Below are 19,024 nucleotides of genomic sequence, written 5' to 3'. Positions count from 1 at the left end.
GTTAGGAAGTTTTCCCTGATGGCCGTTATTGTTTTACGGTGACAACCCACAAGCTAAATTGAAAAATAATAATAAAATGCATGGAGGATAAACTACGCCCACATCTAATAGCATCACACAAATTAAATGCCGAGTCAAACAAGCCAGGTACAGAAGATTCCATTCCCGTATAGTTCTACTTACATAGAGTTCCAACACAGGCAGAGTTAATCTATGGTGAAAGAAGTCAAGAAGGGGGGGCGGGGGGTGGGTGGCATCCTGAGGAGGCAGGAGGAGAGTTTCTGGGTGCTGGTCATATGCCATTTTTTTTTATTTGGGTGTTAGTTACACAGACACGTTCATTTTGGTATATTCACTGAGCTGTCCACTTAAAAACTTGTGCGCTTTTCATATACATGGTATAACTCCATAAAAGTTAAGTTTTTGAACACCACTATCTGCTAAACCCTACAGCACGGTCTGCACAACCTAATGAGTTCACAACTCTAATCTTGACAGACTTTCCAAGTTGATCTAGTTTATAACTATTTAACGGATGTAGAAACCGAGGCTCAGAGTATAAATTCACCTGAGATCCCATAATGAATAAATGATAGAGCTGAGCTTTCAAATCTGAGAGAACTGACTGCACAGCAGGCTGCCTTTCTATTTATGGCATGTTGAAATTGTTTAGCGGTCGTTTTGAGAAGCTTACCGTTGAAATTAGTGATACGTGCAAAAATCCGGGTGGACTAATTTTTTTTAAATGTTTATTTATTTTTGAGAGGGAGAGAGAGATAGAGAAAACAGGGGAGGGGCAGAGAGAGACAGAGAGAGGGAGAGAGAAAATCCCAAGCAGATTCCGGACTGTCAGCACGGAGCCCAATACAGGGCTTGAACTCATGCACCATGAGTTTATGACCTGAGCCAAAAGCGAGAGCTGGACGCTTAATGGACTGAGCCACCGAGATGCCCTTGAATGGCCAATGTTCTTTTCCCTGTGCCTTTTCACGCTGCCTCTTTGTAAGTAAGAGCTTACTGTGTGGACGGCAGCCTTTTCCAGTTTTGAGCCGTGCACGCTGCCTGCTCATTAAACAGAAAGATTTCTCCTTGTAACTTCCAGCCTCTGGCCCTTCCTTGTGTCCTTCGGTGTCACCTGGAGAAGCACGATTAATAGCTATTATTTACACAGGACCAGCCATGTGCCAGGGACTTTACATATTTTCCCTTTGAATTCTCATTAGCATCCCTCGAATGAGGGGCTGTATTTTTCCCATTTATGGATAAAAAAGATTGAGGGTCAGAAAGGCTCAAGTTAGGTACCATTTTCTCCCTTCCAGTCTTCAAGAAAATCGAGCATCAGAGACGTTAATAACTCACCCGAGGTCACACAGCAAATAGGTGGCAGGTTTGCAACGCAGGTCCAAGTTCGAAGCTCATGGTTTTTGAATCTCTCCAGTGCGCCCCCTCTCTTGCCTTGGTCAGTCTGTTAAATGCCGGACGAGCTGCCAGCATGTCCTGACCCCCCACTACCATCCAAAGTTTTTACTTCCCAGCACATTCTCCCGTGGACACCTGCTAGTTCCCTTCCTGCTACCTGGCTCCCACGGGAGCTGCCATATTCGTACGTGACCCTGTCCCTGGTCACAGCCAATTGGTTCATGGGGGTTCCTGCTCCAAGCGGCTCCTGGCCCCACCGGGGGCGAGGTCAGAGGTCTGCACAGAGAAAGGACCTTCTGAGAATTCAAATCAAACATCGAAATACATGAATGGAAACTAGACTTGCTTCAGAGTGTTTGGTAGTGACCGGAAACGCCCGGGTGAGAGGTTTCAGCTCAAAGGAAGCATTTTATCACAGCAAGAGAGACCCAATGCCTGGGAGAGGAGGGAGCTCCGGCGTTCTGATGTTGGCTCAAAGGCGGGCGTCCCCTTGGACGCCTGCTAGACGGGCCAGTCCAGCCAGCCAGGCGATGGGCTGAGCTGCTTTTCGGCTTCCAGGCTTCCTTGAACGTGGAGCACGTGAGTCCTTTATCACAGCTGTCCTAGCCTGCTCAGGCTGCCACAGCGAAATGTCACCGCTGCGGGGCTTGAACAGCGGAAATGTATGCGCTCCCGGTTGCAGAGGCTGGGAAGTCCAGGGTCAAGGTGCCAGCAGGCCTGGTTTCTGGTGCAAGCTCTCTTCTTGGCGTGCAGACAGCTGCCTGCCTGCTGTGTCCTCACACGGTGGGGACAGAGTCTGGTCTCTCTGGTCTCTCTTTTTTTTAATTTTTTTATTATTAAAAAAAAATTTTTTTTAACGTTTATTTATTTTTGAGACAGAGAGAGAGACAGAGCATGAACAGGGGAGAGGCAGAGAGAGAAGGAGACACAGAATCTGAAACAGGCTCCAGGCTCTGAGCTGTCAGCACAGAGCCTGACGCGGGGCTCGAACCCACCGACCGCGAGATCATGACCTGAGCCGAAGTCAGACGCTTAACTGACCAAGCCACCCAGGCACCCCTCTCTGGTCTCTTCTCATAGACACCACTTCTAGCAGATCAAGGCGCCACCCTTATGACATCATTTAACCTGAACTGTCTCCTAAAGGGCCACATCACCAAATAAAGCCCACCCTGGGGGTTAAGCTTCCGCGTCTGAATTCTGGGTGGGGGGCTGGTGGGACGCATTTCAGTCTGGAGCAACGATCCTGTGGTCTCTCTGTTTACCGGACAACTGAAGCAAATGTTTCACAAACACACTTCTGTTTTGTTACGCCTTATTTTATAGTATTTTTAAAATTTTTTTTAATGTTTTTATTTATTTTTGAGAGCGCAAGAGAGCAAGCAGGGGAGGGACAGAGAGAGAGGGAGACACAGAAACCAAAGCAGGCTCCAGGCTCTGAGCTGTCAGCACAGAGTCCGACATGGGGCTCGAACCCACGAGCCGTGAGACCATGACCTGAGCTGAAGTCGGACACTTAACGACTGAGCCACGCGGTGCCCTTGTTCTATAGTATTTTTAAAGTTTATTTATTTTGAGAGAGAGAGAGAGAGAGCGAGACTACGTGTGTGAGTGCGTGAGCAGGGGAGGAGCAGAGAGAGGGAGAGACAGAATCCCAAGCAAGCTCCAAGCTGTCAGCACAGAGCCCGACTCGGGGCTCGAACTCACGAACCATGAGATTATGACCTGAGCCGAAACCCAGAGTTGGATGCTTAACCAACGGAGGCACCCAGGTGCCCCTATTTTATACTATTTAAAAACATTCTCACCATGACCATGAAACTGAGTTCACGTTTACTTTGAAAAATACCGTGTTAGCTGGTGATGGCAATGATGATGACGAGTGTCACAGTCACACAGCGGTAGTGGTTAATAGCAGCTGCGGACATTTTTTGTAGAAGCGAAGAGCTTCAAAACAAATGTCTCCCTTGTGCGCAGTAGGTCTGCTTTCATCTTATGGACGCCATTAATCTTGTAACTGACCAGGTTTCTCTCTTTGCCTTGGCCACTAGGAAACTTAGAGCAAAGATCGCTCATCTGTGATCCAGGATCACATGGCATGCAGTCATACAGACTGGTCTTTCCCCTGCCTTTTCTCTTCTTATTCAAGGTTTCTCCCCTGTATTTATTTTTTATTTAAAAAAATTTTTTTCTTTTTAACGTTCATTCACTTTTTTTGAGAGACACAGAGAGACAGAGCGTGAATGGGGGAAGGGCAGAGAGAGAGGGAGGCACAGAATCCGAAGCAGGCCCCAGGCTCCGAGCTGGCAGCACAGAGTCCGACGCGGGGCTCGAACCCACAAACCACGAGATCATGACCTGAGCCGTAGTCGGACGCTTAACCGACGGAGCCGCCCAGGCGCCCCTCTCCCCTTTATTGTGTATTTAGTTTTCTTGCTGTCCCACTTCTGTTGATAAATGCTTAACACTTTTTATGGTGTGGCACCAACCGTGGTTAAAAAAAAAGAAAGCTAAATAACCAGACATTCCCTAATGTAATTATCACAGCAGGATATGATGAATGTGTTATGACTCTCATTTTATGTATAAGATGATGAATTTCAGAGAGGTTGGGTGCCTCTCTCTAGTGGTACAGCTTGTATGGGGGAAATCTTGGTCTCAAAAACGACTGATATTTCCCTGGAACTATCCAAGGCTCCCAACGTCCTCCTTGACGGTATCTTCTAGCTTTGAGAGGGTAGTATTCTTGGTCTACCTTTAGAGGGTGGGTGGCAGGTCCAGGTCCTTATTTGCAGTCATCACTGAGCCCCCCACCCCCAAGCAGCCCCTTCACACCCCACCTGTTCCCTCTCCTTGCATGCAGGGACCCTGGGGCTTGTGTGTTTCCTCCAGAAGCAACCATGGGACTTCGGAGGCTAAAAGAGTGTGGGAGCAACCTGCCCGCAGGTTAGGGTAGGGGCTCACATCTCTGCCGTTGTTACCTCGTCTGGAGCTACTTGGATCAAAGCAGAATCTTCTCTACTTCGCTTGATCCCTGAGCAGACGGTGGGCAGCTCCCGGGTGGGAGAGTATCTCCACCTCTGGGGTCTAGTACAGACCGGGGGCAGGTCAGTCTTCAGGGAGAGCATCAGTAAGCAAACAAGGACACCTCTCGTCGTACTAATGCCAATAATGTTGACAACTAACCTCATCGCATAATTGCCAAACGCCAGCTCTGAGAGCTTCCTGGATTGCTTTCGTCTAATTTTCATGTTAACGTGATGATGCAGGTCTTATTTTGATCTCCATTACCAAGTTTTTTTTTTATGTGTTTTATTTTTTATCTTTGAGAGAGAGAGACAGACAGACAGACAGACTGTGAGCAGGTGAGGGGCAGAGAGAGAGAGGGAGATGCAGGCTCCGAAGCAGGCTCCAGTCTCCGAGCTGTCAGCCCAGAGCCCGACTCGGGGCTCGAACCCATGGACTGTGAGATCATGACCTGAGCCGAAGCTGGCCGCCCAACTGACTGAGCCACCCAGGTGCCCCTTGATCTCCATTTTAGACATGGGAGTACTCAGTCACAGAGGGGTTACATAACCCACATGCTCCCTTCCACACGGCTAACGAGCGGCACCCAGAAGGTAAATGCTGGCACCCTCGCTGTAGAACCCGAGATCCTCACTGCTGTGGACACAGCCTCCTCTTTCCCCCCAGGCTCCTATCCTGGGTCTCAGGACTGGGCTCAGGGACCTCGGCTACGAGTCTAGTAGAGTTTACGTTGACCCTTCCGATACTCTGGCATTTCTTCCTGGGTATTGTATAGATTGGATGCAGTTCTGAGAGCCTCTCAGCGCCCTGATTACATTGTTGGTTTATGCTGCTTTGGTTTCAGGTCATGAGGCAAGAAGGAAACCGTCTCGAACTCCCGCCAAGCCGTTCTGCCCAGCGAGCCTCTTCCCACAAGCGTGGGGCTCCGGGCGCGCCCGAGGCCCCCGCCAGCCGAGGCGCTTTCCTGCCTTCAAAGGCCCACCTTGAGTGCATGCCAGAATCCGGCAACAGATTCTGGTCCAACTCATGCAAACCGCAGAACTCCAAGGCGGTTGAGGCCACGGAACACTGAGTTGAGATCAAGTGGCTTAATACCAAAAGAAAACATCTTCAAAGTTTTGTCGGAGGGAAAGCCAAACAGAGATAATGTTGAAGTCTCCAGCTTGCTAGTTCCTTTCTGTTTGGTCAGCGCTTGATAGGATATGATGTCTGAGTGCCCACAGCTTTATCGTCGGAGAGGTGAGCGCGTTTACGTGGACCAAGTGGACCCCAGAAGGGGGGCTTGGACCGCCGGGGATCGCCAGAGGCGTTTTCCATTCCAGGTCCGCGGGGCGCTGATTTTGCATTGTTACTCTTTGTTCCTCCTCAACACTGCTCTGTAGATTCCAATCTTTGGGGCCACATTTTATAGAGTTGGGAAGTGGAGTTCGCGGGAGAAGGAAGGAAAATAGCATTTCACTGATGGTGGTAGAAAGTGGCAGGGCTGGAGCCCAGATGGCATGTCCTGGTTCCAAGTCCGGAGCTTTGGAACCATGTCTCAGGGTCCGACACATTCCCCCCCTTTGCCGTCGGGGAGCCTCGCACCCCCACGGGGCTCCACGTGGGGTGGGAGCGTGGGGTCAGGAGGAGCATGCCCATCGTGGACAGCACGAGCAGAGTGCTGTCTTGGCTCCTGGTGCCGGGCCACCCTCTCTGGGCTTCTTTGTCACCAGCCTCTGTTTGTGCCCACGCAGCGTGAGCGGACGTGACGTGAGCGTATGCATTTCGGGGGCCTGGGGGGCAGAGTCCGGCATAGAGATCAGCGTGGGGGAAGTTTATCCATGAGCCCTCTTTAGATTAAGAGCAATTGGAAAAAAAAAGAATGAAAAAAGAAAGGAGCAATCAAAAGGAAGGACAGGAGCAGGGCAGGCAGATGGGGAAGTTCGACCGTGTTAAGCCGCAGAGGTTTGGGATTTGTGACCCAAAGCAGTTAGCTCTTACCTTAGTGAGGGCAGGAAGACGAAGAGGTTGAGGGACACTGGGCAGAAGTGGGGCGTGCAGGGTTGCGGTGTAATTGCACAGATGGGGGGGGGCCCGGGGACGACCCCCGAGGGCTCTGTGCAGTGGAGAAGATAATGAGGAAGCCGAGGTGGAAACCGAGCCCCTTCTCTTGCTAACCGGGTGGTCTGGGGCCGGTGTCGGGATGACCGATGGCTCTAGTTGAGGGGAGATGGCTCCCTGAGCAGCGCAGGGGGCCGGGCTCTACCCGGACCGACACCAGCTTTCCGGGGCAGGACCGAAGCTACAGAGTCTCAGTCGTCGGGGAGGGGGTCGCGAAATACCCCCAGTGGGTCACAGGGAGCCCTCCTAGAAGCCACGCTACGCTAAGTGGGCGGCTGAAGGTTAAGCTAATGCTTTTCCCTCCTTAGTGTTCAGAGTCCCAGCTTCCAAAGAGGAGCTGGAGGAAGGAATCCAAACGGGTCACTTGGCAGAAACAGCTCGTCTTCCCGGGTGCCCGCAGCATGGGGGTGCGCAGTGTGGACTGGCGGGAGACGAGGCGGGCGCATGCACCTCGCGGGGGGCTCTGAATGCCGTGCCAGTGCGTCTGGACTTGGGCGTCCAGCCAGCCTGCGCTGCCTCAGAGCCAGAAAGGTGGCGCGGGGGTGGCCTGTGACCTGAGACGGGCACATTTATAGAGGGCAGTGCCTCCAAGGTGGAGGCAACGAGGACGTAAAGCAAAGAGCAGCAGGGTGGCTTCGGTGCTGTTGGACGCAGGACACATCGCAGGTGAGGGATGGTCAGGGCTTAGCAGCTGATTTCGGGGGCGCGAGGAGGTGCAGGGACGACACGGCCAGCGACTGAGGGTGAGTCCAGGGTAATTAGGGTGGGAAATTCTGCAGCGTCCTCTGGGCCCTCCCTCAGGACAGAGGCCGTGCCTCTCCTGGCTCCGCATTGGCAACGCCTTGCCGAGCACGAGCTGGCGGAATGCAGCGAACTTCAGGAATGCCATCAGCCCCCGTCTCTTGCTTCCCACGGCCTCGACTGGACCAGGTGGCTCCTTCCCTCTGCCCGAGCCTCGCGACCTGACTGTGCCTGCCCGAGGTTCCCGGACTCCTGGACTCCAGATGCCGAGGACTCCTTGGCTTCTGTCCAAGCGCAGCTCCCAGCGGCCTGGGCAGGTGGCCTGGGGACGCGACGAACAGCGAGCGTCCGGTGTTATCGGTTGGGGACACGGGCCAGGTCGCGGGGGGCCGGAGTTAGCGAAGCAAAATACAGGGCCCCCGGTTCCGTTTGAACTTCGGACACAAAGGGAGTGCGTGTCAGGTAGTGCACGGGACACACTCCCTTGCCAACATCTGAGTTTCAGAGCTCCCTGGGTGTCCTGGGTTTTCCTGGCAAGCCTGCCTATGTCCCCTCCCCACCCCCCGGCCTGGTTTGCATGCACGGAGGGGACTTTGCACCTCCCGGTCCCCAGGGGTAGCTCTACCGATGGCACAAAAGGAGGCAGCAGACCCCCACCCTGGCCAGCCCCCGTCCTCGCTGCCAGCGGCCGTGTGCCTTCATTGGCAGCTGGGCGGGCGGCTGGGCCGTCATCCATCACGCCGCCACCAAGGCGTGCTAACAGACCGCTGTGGTTCCAGCACATTGATGACGGTTACCATCCTAATGAAGATTTGTGGCCCTGCCCGAGGAGTCCGTTTGTTGTCTCCAGCAGATGGGACGACGCCCTTGGGAGTGGCTGACAGGAGGGGAGGTTCCGGGCACGGGGGTGGGGGGGAAGGACACAGTGGCGAGACGAGTGCCTCTGCTCAGGATCCTGGTCGTGTCTTCCGCTGTATCAGGATGCCAGGCAGGGAAGGTTCCTCCAAGGAGTCAGCTGGAATCCCCTGTCCCCACTTTCTCTGTCTTCCCTGATGGGTTAACGCTTCGATGTTAACGCTTCGATGCCCTGCTTCGACAGGGCAATTCACACACTCCTTCCGTTGAGGGAGGGAGACCGTGCCAGGCTGAGCGCGCCAGCCCTGCCTTTGACCCACTAGGTGGCCTTGTGGAGGTCGTGCCTCCTCCTTGGGCCTGTCTCGCCCGCTCCAAATGCGGGCGTTGGACCGCACAGCCACCAAGGGCCCCTCGAAGCCAGAGACTAGATGGTGAAGTTCAATCCCATCGCACACTGGGGCAACTAAGGGCCCCGGACATTGAGCCCCAGGGCTTTCGGTGTAATCGAAGCATAGAACCCAACTGTTGGCTGTGGTCCAGGGTGAAATTTTGGTCCGAGCCCACGGCTTGCTCTGAGCAGCTCTTTACCATTCAGAACGGAGGTCATGATTCAACCCACGACGACATTACGGCTAAGGACATTTTGCTGAAGCCGCGTCCTGACTTCATAGCACAGCAGAAACCCAGATCCACAGGGAAGCAGCTGGAGCACGATGAAATTAGACAAGTTCTGCTCCGTGTGACCTTGGGCATGCCATTGAACTTAATGAGATCTCAGTATCTGCATTTGGAAACTGGAGTTGTCAATTTGTGAGCATTAAGGATCCACAAATGCAAAATGCCCAGGAGAATGTTTGCTTTGTGGGAGGGGCTGGCTCAGCAGGCGACAACAGGCCCCCCCGCCCAAAGGTGTCTCCCATTACTCTACCCCCATTCTCTGGGTTCGGGCCCTCTGGCCTCACTTCTGGGCTCACTGCTGTTCCGGGACCGTGCTCGCCCTGAGTGCTGTCCTATCTCAGGACCTTGCACTTGGGTTGCTTCAGCCCAGAGCAGCCCTCTCCCAGATATGTGCACGGCTCATTCCTCACTTTCTGTAGGTGCTCACGGCCACACCACATCGTCCAACCTCTCTAACGTGTCATTCCCTTGTCACAGTGCAACTTACTGTATGTTTCACATACTTATCTATTTGCCTGGTTACTTCCCCTTGGGTAAAGTGTAAGCTTCAGGAAGTTGGGGTTCTGGATGATTAGAAAATTTTTTTTAATGTTTATTTATTTCTGAGAGAGAGAGAGAGTGAGACAGAGCATGAGCGGGGGAGGGCCAGAGAGAGGGAGACACGGAATCCGAAGCAGTCTCCGGGCCGTCAGCACAGAGCCCGACGCGGGGCTCGAACCACCAACCGTGAGAACATGACCTGAGCCGAAGTCAGCCCCTTCGGCTGAGCCACAGTGAGCTCACGGACTGAGCCACCCAGGTGCCCCTGTAGATTTTTTTTTTTTTAATGTTTATTTATTTTTGAGAGAGAGAGAGAGAGTGCACATGTGTGAGGAGGGGAGGGGCAGAGAGAGAGGGAGACAGAGCACCTGAATCTCATGAACCCTGAGATCATAACCGGAGCCAAAGTCAGATGCTTAACCAACTGAGCCACCAGGCGCTCCCTCACTTATTTTTATCACTAATGAATCTCCACTTAAAACAGTGCCCAGCACACAGAAAACACTGGCAAATATTTGTTGAATGAGTGAATGAATGAAGGAATGCACAAGTGATGGGAGGGAAACGCTCTCGAAGCAGCCGCATGGAGGCCAGCATTGGGAGGTAATGACTAGGAGGCAGGAGGCCACAAGAGTCATGCTCTGCAGGACCCTCAGAGCAGGGAGGGGGCAGTGGGGTGACAGGGGGTGGGATGGGTGGGCCGCTTTCTGGACACGGAGGTGATAGGATAAGCTGAAGTGTCACTTGGAGGGGTGACAGACAGGGACGTGTCACAGAGGACTCCAATTGTGGGTAAATGCAGGTTCTGAGCTGGAGATCGCCTTGGGGGGCAGGTTTGCAATGGCCACATCCGGGGGCCTTTCTGACAGGGGATACTGGAAGGAAAGTGAACTGTACCTCCCTCGGAGGAGCCGGGTTCTGCTTCAACCTTCAAGGTGGGGCCACCATTCGACCTGAAGCCATGCGGTTCATCTTCCAGGGCTGCGGATGGTTCCATCACGAAGGGACGGGGAAGGTGTGATAGAGCCCATCGGAGGTCCGTGGGTCCGTGTGGCACCCCGGGCAAAGCTAAGCTTTAAAGTTAGACCAATCTGGGGGCTCCTGGGTGGCTCAGTTGGTTAAGCGTCCGACTTCGGCTCAGGTCGTGATCTCATGGTTTGTGAGTTCGAGCCCCGCGTCGGGCTCTGTGCTGACAGCTCGGAGCCTGGAGCCTGCTCCGGATTCTGTGTCTCCTTCTCTCTCCGCCCTTCCCCAACTTGTGCTCTGTCTCTCTATGTCTCTCAAAAAATAAATAAAATGTAAAGTTAGACCAATTTGGTTTCAAAGCTAACCCTTGTCACTTACTAGTTAAATTTCACTGGACTCCGTTTCCTCATTCTCTAAAATGAGACAGTAATTCTGACCTCATAAAAATGCGAAGTTCACGTGATGCCATGTCTCAAACCCTGTGCCAGGCACACAGTATAGAACGAATAATTCGCTCATTTCCTTCCTCCTGTTCCTGGCTTTCCATAGGACACCCAGATCCTGATTTCTCTGCCCCCACTAGCCACTCACCCCTATGCTGATGGAGTTGCATGATACAAAGCTTATAATGCTCTTAACCCGTTCACACCTAAGAAACTTAGTATTTCCATGCCAACGTGCCCCACGGATTATGGCGGAAGGCCGCTGAATATGTAAGAGGAAAAGCTATTGCTTTGCTCGGTGTTGCTTGACTGGATTACATAGAAAGGGTAAGAATTCTACCCTTCTTTCTCTGCCATCACCTTTCTGTTAGATTTTTCTCACACCAGGTGTCCAAATCCCAGAGAGAACTCCTCTTCTTCCCCGTCTGACATTTTCAAATGTGTTGATACTTACCCAACGGAGTGATTCTCCTGGAGACGGTGCCACTCAAAGCTCCAACCTGAATGAAGAAGCCCCCAGAATTCTATTTATGTCGTAAGGAACATGTTCCACCTCAGAGCGTCAAAGACTTTGTGAGCACACCTGCCGCAAAGAGCGCAGTACGGCTCCAGAGTGATTCGAATTTTCCTTCCACCAAAAAAATAATTTTGGCAGCTTGGGATCAATATCTTCCCTCCCATATGTTTCATAGTCTCTGTAAAGTATAATTGAAGACACCCTTCTCAACAGCACTTTTCGGTGTGAATGCATTCCGAAATCCTAAAAAGGTAATTTGAAAAGGAAGGAAACTAACGTTTGGCTTGTACCTAGCGCGCAGCGAGATAGTGTTATTATGCACCTTGCATTTGCGATCTCATTTAAGCTGCACAGCTGTGAGAGAAACATAGTATCAGGCTTCTTGTGCAGAAAGGGAGGCTGAGGCTCTGTCAGCTTAGGTTACTGGCCTGAGGTCCCACCGTCAGCGGTGGCGGGATCAGGATCCGAAGCCCGTGTTGTCTGACTCCAAAGCTCGCCCTCTCTGAACGTGGCCTTGGACTCTCCACACCGCGTTCCGAATTCTCCACCCTTCCTACCTTCGGGCCTTTTGTTTTCACCGAGAACAGAAACTGAATCAGTGGAGGGACCCGAATCCTTGAGACCAGATTTTGGAAGAACGTTCTTGGCCCACACTTCCAGGCGGACCACGTCCAGTTCGTCTTCACTTAGACGGCATTGGTGTCCTTATTTCCTGGCATGGAAATGGAAGCCAAGTTGGACAGGGGAGCCCACGACCTTGGACTGAAAGAGATTTGACTCTATTCTAGGAAATGCCTGCCTTTCTCCGGGAGGTGAGAGGGAAGCGGTCCCCGCCAGGGGAGACGGATTCTTTCCGCTGTGGCTCTGACAAGCCATCCTGGCAAATGTCCCAGCCAAACTTTCTGGGCTGCTTTCGTGCTCCCCTGCATGATTCCTTGGTCGGGTAGGATTTGGCTCCGTGGCTCCCTCCGCCCATCAATCTTCATTTTCGTTTGTTGCTATAAAGATACATCTTGAAACATTCAAGAGGCGAAGGAGGAGTTCATCCGTGTCACAGACAGCATGCTTCAAGGGTTGCTGTTTTGTCAACCTGGCCAACTTGAATGTCAAAGAACGTGCTCTGGGAGGAAGTGGCCTTGGAAACCTTCCTTGCTTTGCATTCTGTCCCCGTCCCCACCTCCAAATTTATCCAGAGCAGCAATGACCCATTTTATTGTTGTGGCCGTGACCACGAGGACAGGAATGCCTTCTGTGGCCCTGGGAGCTGGGTGATCCTTTGACCCCGTGGTATTCCCAGTTGGCACAGCCCCAGAGCGTGGCCACCGTGTGACGTCTGCTTCCTGGAATTCAGTGGACTTCTGTCGGCGGCTGGGGGATTTCTGCACGACTCGGCAAACGCACTGGCAGTTCCCTCAGCGTCCACACAGTGATGATGTTAATTTCCTTAGTGCCAGGACCTGTGTGACTTCTAACTCTCACGCATTGGTGAAACTGATGAGTGCCACCAGTTGTTGACTGTCCCCTAATATGTCCTGCGTTTCTGGTCGTGAGGAACTCCAGATAGAGGAAATGTTCTGACAACTGGAAACTTAGTTGCATGCGTAAGCGCTTCCTAGGAAGTAGAGAACTTCTCACTCAGGAGAATGGGAGCCCCTGTGTGCTGCGCTCCTGAAGTTTGGCTTCCAGGGAAATGTCTTCATGGGGGCCCCGAAGAACAGGGGATTAACATTAACTGAGTTCCTGCAGTCGAGCTCCTATGTTTGTGACCTCTGCTACGTACTTTATTTACACGATCTTACTTACTTTCTGGCAAGCAAATTCCTATTCTACAGAAAAGGAAACTCGTGCTCAAGGAAGGCAAGGGGGTGATAGTGTTGAACTTCCAAATGGGACCATACGCAGAAAGACTGAGCAAAACCCCTTGTCAGTCTGCTAAGATGTTTCCCAGCGGGGTGAATCCTGAGGCTAAGTCTCCATCGTTTAAGGGAGGACCTTTAATCGTGTTTTAGTTCGCCAAGATTGTGCTCTATCCCTCGGGACAGACTCGCATTAACCAAACTCATAAGGCTGATATAAAACACACATCCATTGCCAATATATTAAATTAGTACGGGAGGCATAACTACCACAGTGGCCAAGATGCTTGCAGTGGCCCAAATGGCACCTTCTCTTTTTGTGGGCAAGTTGCACGGGAAAGCAAATTACAATTGGAAAGATCCTTCGTAGAAATGCATTCAGGGTGTGCATTATATGCTATGCAATTTAAGTGTCCTGTGGCCTTAGACTCTAGAAGCTTCTTCCATCAGTTTTCAAACTAGAGCCAAACTTGCCCCAGAGCCTGGACAGGCTGAATCCCTAGACCTGGATCCCTCTCCCTTGGCTACTGCTGGCATGGGCACAGCTTGGTGACTGTCCCTTTCTCTACTTCCAGGAATGACCAAGCTCCTCCAGCGTAACTTTGTCAATGGCTCCAGCCGCAATAGCTTGGCTTACAAGCCATTCTGGTTTTTTATTTTTTCTGCTAAATTTTAATATCCCAGCTTTGATCTCGTGTCTGTGGTGCTATTATTAACTCTCTGTTATTAACTCGATTTTTTTCTAATTTCCAAGTTGTTGGCCACCCCCATAGCTGTTTCCCTGCAGATATAATATCAAAGCTGTAGGATTTGGGGAAGTCTGAATTAGACAGCATAGAGGAATGAGTCCAGCATGAGGCAGCTGGTTCATTAATTCCATGCCTTTTTTTTTTTTTTTTTGCAAGAGGGTTAAAACTGACCAAAATCAGCTACCCAGATCTCTCTCTCTCTCATTGACCTCAGAAGACAGTGTTAAATCATCATTTCTTTTTGCCATTCATCCCAAACTGGGGAGCAGGGGCAAATTTTTCTTTAAAAAAATTGTTTTTAATGTTTATTTATTTTGAAGGAGAGAGAGAGAGAGAGAGAGAGAGAGCATGAGTGCGGGAGAGGCAGAGGGCTATGGAGACACAGAATCTGAAGCAGGTTCCAGGCTCTAAGCTGTCAGCACAGAGCCCCATGTGGGGCTCGAACCCACAAACCATGAGATCGTGACCTGAGCCAAAGTCGGACACTTAACCGACTGAGCCACCCAAGGTGTCCTGCAAGTTTTTCTTTTAAAAAAGACTTTTAGCGGCGTCTGGGTGGCCCAGTCAGTTAAGCATCCAACTCTTGATTTTGGCTCAGGTCATGATCTCATGTTTCCTGAGATTGAGCCCCGTATCGGGCTCTGTGCTGACAGTGTGGAGCCTGCTTGAGATTCTCTGTCCCCCTCTCTCTCTGCCCCTCCCCTACTTGCTCTGTCTCTGTCTCTCTCAAAATAAATAAATAAACTTAAACAAAAAGACGTTTTGCTCATAATAATGGTCTATTTTTTCCACGAATGTGACTTTGATTACATACCATAGAATCTTTGAGCTGGAAGCCATCTTTCTCGAACTCCTTTCCTCAAAGTTGGCTACAATGTCATCAGAAGAATAGAATCCACATCCCTGGGGAAGGAGAACTTGGTACTTCCTTCTGCACACACAGTAGTTTTGAGAAAGCCTTTACGGCTGTCGGACTTCAATCTCCATGGTGGTAACTTAAGTTTGGCTTCAGTGGGGGCAAGAGCAAGAATGATGCCATCCAATCGTCCATACAAGGCGTCTTGGTATTGGCCAAGATGGACAGCCAAGTTTTCTGTGCATCCTGGACTGTACTTGTCTCCCTAAAGGGTGAGAAAATGATTTCGTGATTAAGAACTAACATTTCAAAGTGTTTTGTTTTTGATCATCACATTTGACCCCTGATGAGGGGGTTATTGATGTGGTTCCCATTTTGTAAGTTAAAAAACTGACAGCACATAAATCGTTTGGCCAATCATTTGGCATATAGTGCATGTCTCTATTGACTTGAAATTCAGGACTGTTAGCAGGATTCCATGATTCTTCCTAGTTTCTATGCTTGAGTTCACCTCTGGCCCTTAGAATGAGTTACACATCACAATTAGGAAAGAAATAACCATATGCCACTGTGGAGGTCAACTTAAAAAATTTTTTTTTTATGTTTATTTGTTTTTCGAGAGAGACAGAGACAGAATGCGAGTGGGTTAGGGACAGAGAGAGAGGGAGACACAGAATCCGAAGCAGGCCCCAGGTTCCGAGCTGTCAGCGCAGAGCCCGACGCGGGGCTCGAACTCACGAGCTGTGAGATCACGACCTGAGCCGAAGTCGGACGCTCAACTGACTAAGCCACCCAGGCGCCCCTGTGAAGGTCAACTTTATGTGTCAACTTGGCTAAGCCACAGTACTTAGATTTGGTGGAATATTATTCTAGAGGCTCCTGTGAAGATATTTTCTATATGAGACTAACGCTTAAATCAATAGACTTTGGGTAAAGCAGATTGCTCTTCATAATATGGTGGACCTCATCCAATCAGTTGAAGGACTTAATAGAAGACTACTGACCTTCTCCTGAGAGGAAGGAGCCCTGACAGAGACCACATTTTAGACTCAAGCCGCAACTCTTTTTTTTGGGTCACCAGACTGCCAGCCTACCCTGTAGATTTTGGACCTGACAAGCTTCCACACGAGCCAATTCCTTAAACGAAATCTGTTTATGCACACCCTCTTGGTTCTACTTCTCTGGAGAACCCTGGCTAATATCGATTTTGGTGCCGTGGAGTGGGGTGTTGTTAACAGGTACCTCAGATTACTCAAGTGGCTCTAGAACTGGGTCGTGGGGAGAGCTGGAAGAGTTTTGGAGGTGCCTGACAGGAAAAGCCAAGGTTACCTTGAAGAGACTCTTGACAGAAACAAGAATGTCAGTGGTGCTGCTGGTGAGGTCTCAGGTGGGAATGAGGAACATGTTATTGGAAACTGGAGGAAAGGTGGTCCTCGTTACGAAGGGGCAAAACGCTTGGCGGAACTGGGTGTGGTGTTTTGTGGAAGGTAGAACTTGTAGGTGATTCACTGGGATATTTAGCAGAGGCGATTCCTTTTTTTTTTTTTTAAGTTTATTTATTTATTTATTTTGAGAGAGAGAAAGCACCAGCAGGGGAAGGGCAGAGAGAGAGAGAGAGAGGGGGAGAGAATCCCAGACAGGCTCCGTGCGGTCAGCGCAGAGCCCGAGGCAGGGCTCAAGCCCACAAACAATGGGATCGTGACCTGAACTGAAATCGAGAGTTGGACGCTTGACCAACTGAGCCCCCAGGCATCCCTAGCTGAGGAGATTCCTACGTAGAGCATTGTGGCTGCTGCCTGGCTTCCCCTTGCTGCCTGATAACAAAATGTGACAGGAGAGACATAAATTGAAGAAAGAATTGTTAGGCCAAAGGGAACCAGTACTCGAAGATCTGGAATGTTTCAGCCTATCTGTATGGCCCCAGATGAGAACGCTCGGTCTGGAGAGAACACCGAGCATGTGGCTGGACAACCATTTGGCTATCAAGTGACTACAGGTATGACTCATGGATCCAATTAGCTGTCTCAGCAGAAGGGCTTGGACCGAAGGGCTTGGCCAGCTCGGACGGAAGGGGATGGAGACAGGACACGATGAAGGAACGCTGCTGGGCTTCTGAGATTTTGCAGGACGAGCCAATAGGGCTCTCTGGCTGTGAACGTGTGTTGTCCTTCCAAAAAACACGGAACTCCTGCCCAGGGCCTCAGGGCAGGGCTGCCTCCCTGGGGGACCAGAGGGTAGAAAAGGGAGCCAAAGAGGCTTATGACCTCAAGCCTTTCATCTTCTTGACTTTTCCCCTTTGAATAGTAATGTCTGCCCTATGCCTGCCCCGCCGTTGTGTTTTGGGAGCAGATCCTTTGTCTGGCTTCACAGAAGAATTTTGCCTCGGGACGTGTCATACCTTGAGTCTCACCCATATGTGACCCAGTTGGTATTTCGATGAGATCGTGAGCTTGGAGTTGGTGCTGGAGTGGCTTAAGGTTGGGGGGCTGTTGGGATGGGGAGAGTGTGTTTTACATTTTAGGGGGCCCAAGGGTGGCATGTTATGGGCTGCACTGTGTCTTCCCAAATCCACATGCTGAGGTCTTAACCGCCCCCCCCCCCCCCCCCAGTTACCTCACAATGTGGCCACGGTTGGAGATCAGGCCTTCCCAAAGGTGATGAGGTAAAATGATGGTAAAGTGAGGCACAATGAGGTTGTATGGTGGGCCTAATCCAATAGGACCAGCGTCCTTGCAGGAAGAGATTAGAACCCAGACACATAGACTGAGAGGCGACCACGTGATGACACAGGGAGAAGGCAGCCATCTGCGAGCCAAGGAGGGAGGCCTCAGAAGAAACCAAACTTCCCAACATCTTGATCTTGAACGTCCAGCCTCCAGAACTGTGAGAAAATAGACCTCTGTTGTTGAAGCCCTGTGGTATTTTGTTATGGCGGCCCTAGTAGACTAAAATGGGCACCAGTATCAATTAGATAATTTAGTGGCGGGGTGAGGGGGGGGGGGCGCAAGCCACACCATGTTGTTGGCGTTAAGAAGATAGATCTTGGTTATTTCACTGATCTTGTTATTTTAAAATTGATATTGTGTAGACTCCACTTTGATTACATGTTCCTCCATCTCTGATTTTTTTTTTTCCATGTAAAATTACTTTCTCTTTAGTCTATTGCCTTAATAGCTTGGGGGGAAATATTTGCTCCTGAGGGTCATGGTTCAAATCTGCTTCATTTTGGTCAGACTATCTTTCTTTCCTTGTAAACAAAATTACACTGTGATTTTAAGTACAGAAACGCTTAGAAGGAAAAGTCTTCTTTGGATTCCAAGAAAGTTTCCTCTTATTATATTATTATATTTCATCTTTATTGTAGACTTCAGGACTCCTATTTTGCTTCCAGACACTCCCTGGAACCAAGCTCTCCCAAACCAGTGTCTTCCCCCAGAAAGAATCGTAGGACCAAGGACAGTCCTTGGTCCCCCCCTCCGGCTTCTCCCCAGGAACACTCTAAAGAATCCCACTTTTATTTGCCCAGATTCCAACATTTAAGCACACCTACATATGAAAAAAATAACTGAAAATTCCCAATTGGCATCTCATCTTCTGGCTGTAGTTACCAACCCTGAAAGAAGAGAAGTAGCCGTGAAAAGGTGAAAGAGAATCCCGCCAATATTTGTCGATAGACTCAACATCGTTTCTGCGCAGTAATGACACGAGTTCATGAACATCTCCTCTTGTTAATTTACTTGCCTGGTTAACCAGAAGATCTCTCTTGTTTCACCTCAAAAAAAACTGTCAATCTTGAAAAGTTCCCATGCTAAGAAAACTCCGTGTTCAATAAAATTGATTTTTTTAAATGATTGTTCTCTTGGCTTTATATTCCTGTTAGAACGATAAAAGCTTGTCCAGAAGAGTGTAGGAGATTGAAATGCTCAGGCAGGAAATGGGGGGTATTTCCATTTGCCTGGGATGTTATTTTTTCTATCTTTAAAGTAGAATGTTCCCCCAAACTCCTCTTTTCCCCTGCAAAGAAAAAAACATAAACAAAACTAGACCGTTATAGATCCTGGTTAAGTGGGTTTCAGGAGATTTTGAACTTCCGGGATTTTTGTGCGTCGTTATAGCTCTGGTTGATGGTACATTTGATGGACAGGTTGCAGGTGAATGACGGAGCCTGACTCTGTCACATACTCGCTGTGCATCGAGGCCAAGTCATTCCGACTCCGAGCCCTGATGGGGGAACCATAATATCTGCCTCACAAATTTTCATGTGCATCAAATGAGAT

The 19,024-nt window shown here is 50.3% G+C and overlaps 1 long non-coding RNA gene across 1 annotated transcript in view; it reads left to right on the top strand.

The window, feature by feature from the left end:
* Window positions 1-4,266: 4,266 nt before the first annotated feature.
* LOC113604935 (uncharacterized) overlaps window positions 4,267-19,024 on the top strand; it is a 34,187-nt gene continuing 19,429 nt past the window's right edge. The window contains exon 1 of the long non-coding RNA XR_008289679.1: window positions 4,267-5,685. This is a non-coding gene — a long non-coding RNA (uncharacterized LOC113604935). The remainder of the gene's footprint in view (window positions 5,686-19,024) is intronic.

Source organism: Acinonyx jubatus, chromosome A3 (assembly GCF_027475565.1).
Source record: "Acinonyx jubatus isolate Ajub_Pintada_27869175 chromosome A3, VMU_Ajub_asm_v1.0, whole genome shotgun sequence".
In the NCBI taxonomy this organism is placed as follows: Eukaryota; Metazoa; Chordata; class Mammalia; order Carnivora; family Felidae; genus Acinonyx; species Acinonyx jubatus.
This window is presented reverse-complemented; position numbering and strand designations above follow the sequence as displayed.